Raw genomic sequence first — 7784 nt, forward strand, 5'->3', positions numbered from 1 at the left:
ATATTCAGCGTTTCAAGGGACCATAACTTATTTCTCATATATCCAATGTGGATTTACCTTAAGATTCTCCATGGAAAAAGTGGGCGCCTGAATTCATTCCAGATTTAGCTTATTCCTTATTAACCTTTACCTCTACTTTCTCATAGTTCGTTATATTACTTCCTCTTGAAAACAAACTCCCAGCAAAACTTCCATAATTTCTTTCAACTCTAATCTCTCGGTTCATGCCAAAATCACACACTTCCTAGTTTATCTAGCCATCCACCGCCGCTCTCACCCGCCTTTCGACAAATCATAAAGTCATTAAAGTACATTTTTCATGCCATGTGGATAATAAATAGCAAATAACAACCATCATAAATCCATAATTTATTAATGTCATTTAAGGGCCATTGTTACGTGTCGCACAAAAATTATTAATTGGATGTTGAGTTGAGTTGACAAACAAAGTGAAATGACTCGGAAAGGACACAACACAGCAAAACGGAAACAAAATCCCAGTTTTGTTACCCTCACGTTTTTTTTTGGCTACGGCGATATCCGGCAACAAACAATGGAAGAGCAAGCAGAGAGTGGCGGCCTGGTGGAAAGAAAGCGTTAAAAAGGAACGCACAGCATGGGAGATTTTGCAACAATAAAGACTATGTTCGATATGGTCACATTCAAAAAAGCAACAAAAAAAAATGAGAAAACAGATTCAGTGACAATGACTGCTCACTGCAATTGTCACGACAAACTGCTGGGCCATTGCCCGCACACACCAACAAAGAAAGGCTCACTGAAATCAGCTGAGATATATATTTTCCTTAATTTAAGTGTGTAAAATTTTCAATGTTACATTATGTCGCATACTTATACTTTTTGGCATTTATTTCAATACCAAATCGAAATGGTGAAACAAACACAAGCAACGGTGACAATTGAGAAACGAATTGTACCTAGCGCACGGCAGGACTAAAATTCCGGCCTTAACGTGGTTGGATGGCGAGCTGTTTCTCTTTCACAGCACAGCACAGATAAATGGTTGTCAATAAATTACAGAGATTTTTTTGTTCAAAAGAAAGAAAAAAAAAACAAACATCAGTGGCAGAAACGTTGCCCAGCAGGACATGTATTAAATGGATGATTCTCTTGCTCTCAGCGCTACTCAATGGAGAGAAATCCCTAACAAGTCTAGTGCAAATATTCGGCGAATGTACTGCGTGCTGGCTTTAAGTAAATAGTTTACGGTTGCAGCTTTTTTCGTTGGGTTCTGTCTGTCGTGAATATAATGAATGGATTTGGAAGGACGTGTGACAGCATGAAGGTGTAACAGGAAATCCCTTCTTTGTTTGCGAGCCCATTTTAATGACATTAAATGCCATTAGTGATTAATTATTTTTCGAGGTAGCCTTCAATTGTTTGTTGTTGCCGTGGAATAGAAGTGGGGTATCTTTGCTAAATTCTTTGATGCACGTTGCTAATATTCTGTCGAAATAGTTTTAGTGAAAATCCAAAAACTATGGGTACTTGTTTAACAGATTTGAAAGTATCATTCGGTATGTCGAGAGAAATAGAAAGTCAGAATAAAAGATTTATATAGGTATACTAGCAAGTGTCCGATACTTCGTCAGCATAAAGTCCGACTTAAAATTGTAGATTCGTTCCACCAGTTCATTTTAGTACTCAAAATTCACAATTTGTTCATACCAAACAAAACTTCATATATCGTACTAACTTTACAGCTGCACCAGTTCGATAAGGCTTTATTCATATTCAACTTTTTTGTTTCTTTTTGTCCGTCTGTCCATGTTGATTTGTAATTACGCTACAGGTCACAATTGTGGCCCGATCCTCACGAAATTGAAAATAGAGGTAGAGTTAGGGTCAGAATAGAACCTATTGTTGTTGCAGTTGATTGCAAAATATTTATGGGTTGAAATGGACCAAAAATAGAAAATTTTCTTTAATTTGCAGTTGCTCTATAGGCCACAATTATGAACCAATCGATGCGGAAATTAGAGAGTTAGAGTTCAGGGCTGGGCAGAAGTTAACCAACTTAGATGGTCATCGGACAATAATTAGCGGGAAAAATATACCCTAATTTTACGTAAGAAAATAGGAAAATTTCCACTAAACAGCGAATATTTTCAATCTCAACCAAATCACAAATACATCAAAATACCACTTCTAACCATTACAGTGATGCTAATAGCCAAGAAACCGGATGTATAGCAAAATAGGTAAATATATTTGTAAAAGAATAGATCTTATTTATAAGTGAAGAACCGCTTGGCCGATTTTTACAATTCCCATCAATTCGAAATGGTCTCTTGCGAAAAAAGGATAAAATCTAAGAAAATCGCGTAAAAATATGACAATAAAATAGGGATTATTTTTTGTTAATTTTTTCAATTTTTTTCATATTTTTTATGGCATGCGATTTTTTCAATTTGACTTCCAATTTTGAATTGTATTTTTTTTTTAATTTTTACACTCCACAACACTATGTTTTGAGGGTGTTATATGCATGTCGCAATTATCGTCCGATCCACACGAAATTTTGTATGACGGTAGGGTTAGGGTCAAAATTATAGCCTATTATTCTTAAGATGTACATTTAGGGGTTCAAATGGTCTAAAAAAATAAAAAAAATCTAATTGTGTAGTCGCTCTATAGACCACAAGTGAAAAATAATCGACACGGAATTGCGCATCAGAAAAGAGTTCAGGACAGGGGCAATATTTTTGACATTATTTTAAAAAGAAATCTTCCAAATTGGATTTAGACATAAGGGACTTCGAACCAATTGTAGTGTTGTAGGGTATCACATGGTCAGCCCCGCACGGCTATAGCCTTTGCTTATTTGTTTTGCGTTAAGGTCAACACGTAACAAGTTAGTCACCCATTTAGAATGAATATGGAAATATTCAAAAAATAAAATCCTTAAAAAATTCTGTTAAAATTTTAAAAATACCGAATATAGCCGTTATATTATGGTCTATACGATGTGGACCTACATGGGCATTGCTTGTCATAAGCCATTATTTAAATTCGAAACTTAAAATAAACGGTGAATAATGTAGCTAAAATCATCAAAATATTGTATATAGGGAGGTACCGTTACATCGGAGCTATGCGAAGACCTGGACCAGCATAGACAATTTTCTGTCACAAGCTGTAGCATACATAACGAACTTCAAATACGAGACCTCAAACAATTTCGGTGGGTATTGTACCTAAAGTCGTCAAAATGCCGAATATCGGGGGTACCGTTATATGGGGGCTATAAGAAGACGTTTACCTTCACAGACAATTTTCTGTCTGGCTGTAGTATCCATTACGAACTTCAAATGCGAAATTTGAAATAGTTCCGGTAAATAATGTCGCTAAAATCATCAAAATACCGAATATTGGGAGGTACTGTTATATGGGGGCTATACGAAGACGTGGGCCTACATATTTCATTTTCTGTCTTAGGCTGTAGTATAAATTACTATCTTCATACTATAAATAATGTCTCTAAAATCATCAAAATACCCAATATCGAGAGGTACGTTTATTTGGGGGCTATACGAAGACGTGGACCTACATGGCTCATTTTCGGTCTTATGCTGTAGTGTCCATTACGAACTTCAAATACAAAATTTGAAACAATTCCGGTAAATAATGTCACTTAAATCATCAGAATACCGAATATCTGGAGGTACCGTTATATATGGGCTACACGAAGACATGGACCTGCACAGACAATTTTCTGTCATAGACTATAATATCCACTACGAACTTCAAATACAAAATTTGAAAGAATTTCGTTAAATAATGTCTCTAAAATCATCAAAATTCTCAATATCGGGAGGTACCGTTATGTGGGGGCTATACGAAGACGTGGACCTACATTGCTCATTTTCTGTCTTAGGCTGTAGTATCCATTACGAACTTCAAATACCAATTTTGAAACAATTTCGGTAAATAATGTCGCTACAATCATCAAAATACCGAATATCGGGAGGTACCGTTATATGGGGGCTATATAGAGACGTGAACATACATGATCCATTTTCTGTTTTATGCTGTAGTATCTACTACGAACTTCAAATACCAAATTTGAAATAGTTCCGGTAAATAATGTCGCTACAATCATCAAAATACCGAATATCGGGAGGTACCGTTATATGGGGGCTAAACCTAAATGTGGACCTACATGGCCCCTTTTTAATACCAAAAGTCCTGCAGACAGAAAATATATTTGAATAAATTTTTATCAACTTACTCCATTTCGTTCGGAAGCTAGAGTGATTTCCACAGACGGATAGACCGTCTAAAGCGACATAGAATTTCTTGCTGATCAAGAATATATATACTTTGTGGTATCTAAAATGTATATTTCGAGGTGTTAGAAACGGAGTGAAAAACTTAATATACCCTCCATGCTATGGTGGAGGGTATAAAAATGGAACGTGTGAAAGTTTAATGAAGTCGATTTTTATTATTCAAAGAATGGACTGTCGTGAGCCAATATTTCAGTATATACTGGCTATTTCGGAAGATAAGATTACCAGAAAACATAAAATACCAAATTTCTTTGGGATGCCATTGACATATATGACACAAACGGCAATAATATCTTATATGAAAGATATCGGAGAGCTACGCGGCTATTCCAGAATTTTATTCATAATCTTCTATGCCAATTTAAGTCAATTCCGATACATAGTCGTCGTAAAAATACAAAATATCGATAGTCATTGCTACATATGGTTAGGAACTGGAAAGTATCAGCCATTGGATACTCAATTCTAAAATTGTAAGATTATAATCAGACCGCTACTCCCATATAGATCACTTATAGTCTAATCTGTAAAGAAAATGAATATATCACAGAAGAAATTTTAAAACACACAATAAACTGCAATCCATTTAGTATTTTTTATCTAAGACATTTTTGAATCTTTCTCCAATAGAACAACAATTATTAAAGCATAAAATCAATAAAACCTCCTCATTGTGAAAGTCGTCCAAGTCATTATACCCTCAGCCACACCGCTGCAGACGGTTTATAACATTTGATATGGCCAAAACGTGCCTCATCGAAATAAGGATTTTAGACCCTAGGTATCTTCGAATCAAATCCGTTCTAGGATATTTGGAATCGATCTAGGGTTGTCCGTCCTTCTGTCTGTCACGATAACCCACGAAGGGAGTATTCGATTAGACCCAAACTTACCATATTCTAATATTATTATCAAACATAGATCAAGATGGAAAAATATCGGTCCACACCTCTTGGTACCTCCCTCAACAATTTTTAAATTTCATTGTTGAAGAAAATAATCATCCGATTTTGTTCAAACTTTGCAAATTCTGATGTTTGGATCAGTAATAGGTCAGGTGGGAAAATAGGTCGGCGGGGTGCATATTAACTTTGTCAATCCGTTTTTAACCTCGAAATCTTCATGTTACGTCCAACAAAGTATATAACAAAGTATATATATATATATACTTTGTTGGACGTAACATGAAGATTTCGAGGTTAAAAACGGATTGACAAAGTTAATATGCACCCCCCCCCCCCGACCTATTTTCCCACCTGACCTATTACTGATCCAAACATCAGAATTTGCATGGTTTGAACAAAATGCCAGCAGGCAGGGTTAGTTCATAAATGGACAATGTCGGTCCACGTTTTCGTGTAGCCCCCATGCAACGATACCTCCAAATAATCGATAATTTGATCATTTTAACGACACAATTCACCGGAATTGTTTCAACTTTCGTTTTTGAAGTTCGTAACGAGTACTACAGCCTATGACAGAAAATTGTCTGTGCAGGTCCACGTTTTCGTATAGCCTACATATAACTGTACCTCTTAATATTTTTAGTATTATTGTGGTATTAGACACATTATAGACAGGAATTATTTTAAATTTCGCATTTAAAGTTCGTATTGGTTACTACAGCCTATGACAAGAAATTGAGTATGCGGTTTCACGTTCTAGTACAGAATACCTCCTGATATTCGGCAGTTCTTTCAAGTTTGATGGAATTGTTTCAAATTTCGTATTTGAAGTTCAGGTATAGGTATTTCCTATAACAAAAAATTACTTAAAAGACGTGGTCTTCGTAATTAGAGAAATGACCAATACACGCAAAGGTCACATTAGACACTCACATATATGCTGATATCCAAGGTATTGAAGATATCAAATATATAGTAAAATATATAGAAGTTCATACATCAAGGAAGGGGGATGTTAATTACACTGATTAGAGCTCAAGAACGGCTGGTCGGTTTCTAACAATTCTCATCAATTCAGAAAGACTTTTTATAAAATAAATAAAATGGGGTTATTATATTCAGGTCGCAGCTATCGTCTGATCTTCACGAAATTTTGCATGGGGGTCGTGTTAGGATTAGAAGAGAAGTCTATTGAAGATAGTACTGATATAAATACATGGTTTTATTGAATGAAAGCAAAAAATGTCGAACATAGAATGAAATTTTAGAATAAGTTTAGATTAGTTCAAATTGGTCACCTTTGGCATGAATTATGACCTTCAAAAGGGCAATGAAACCGTCACATGCTGCCCGAATGTTGCTCTGCGGTATTTTGGCCCATTCCCGGCGAAGCGCTGGCTTGAGGTGATCGACACTTTGGTATTTTTAGTGCCAACCTTGCTTTCCAAAATACTCCAGACACAGTAGTCCAACGGATTGGTATCCGGAGATTTTGGTGGCCATTATGCGCTGGAAATGAAGCGAGGAACCTCATTTTGTAACCATTCTTGGGAGGCATGTGGTGAGTGCGATGGTGCTTAATTCTGTTGGAATGTCCAAGGTCTGCGGCCAAATGTTTTCATGCCCAAGGCTTTAATACACCCTCCAGAATATTTTCGCTATAATATTCGGCATTTATTCTGATGCCACTGTCGATTAATTCAAGCGGAGAGCGACCATCGGCTGTTATGGCGGCCCACACCATCACCATGGCCGGCGCTTGTGTTCTGGTGGCTAACCGAAGGTGCACATTTTCAACAGACCTCTTTGGCAAGCAAACACGATAATTTTTTTGTTTACAAACTGCTGAACAACGAATGTTTTCCCATCGGAGAAAACCAAATTCGTCAGTTCACCACTTTCGGTCAAGCGAAGCAACTCTTTAGCTCTTTTGAGTCCATTTTCTTTCGGTTGCGGTGTAAATTCTTTCACTTTTTGGAATTTCAATGGCTTTACCCCGAGCTCATATTTCAATATTTGCCGAATGGAATATTGCGATATGTTCAGCTCACGAGCCATTTGTTTCGGCCACTGCGACGCGGGTTTCGATCAAGTAGCTTCTTTACTTTTCGAACCATTTCTGTTGAGGTTGCTGTTTTCTTCCGTCCACTTTCTTTACGGCGGACTACGCTACCAATAACACGGTTACGAGCGATGGTACGAGACACAAAAGATTTATTCACATTTAAATACTGGAGTGGTCTAACGATAGCCGCTTGTGGTTTTCCAGCCAAATATAAAGAAATCACACTATCACGCTTGAATTCCATCACGAATAATTTTTTTTTTTTTTTGAAAGATTCTCACCAAAATGCTTTGTATGTACGCTTGTAAACAATATAATAAGCTGCCACTGAAATAATTTCAACAGCTGTCGGACGAGTGGCTTTGAAATGACAGCAGTCTGAAATTGGTTGCAGTTTCTTCATCTCACCCTACTTATCTTAATAAAATAGTAAAGTAATTGAATGACTGACTTAAAGATTCATCAACGCCCAGTCGAAGCTAAAATCTTGAGTAAGGATCA

Source organism: Musca domestica, unplaced genomic scaffold (genome assembly GCF_030504385.1).
Source record: "Musca domestica strain aabys unplaced genomic scaffold, Musca_domestica.polishedcontigs.V.1.1 7, whole genome shotgun sequence".
In the NCBI taxonomy this organism is placed as follows: domain Eukaryota; kingdom Metazoa; phylum Arthropoda; class Insecta; order Diptera; family Muscidae; genus Musca; species Musca domestica.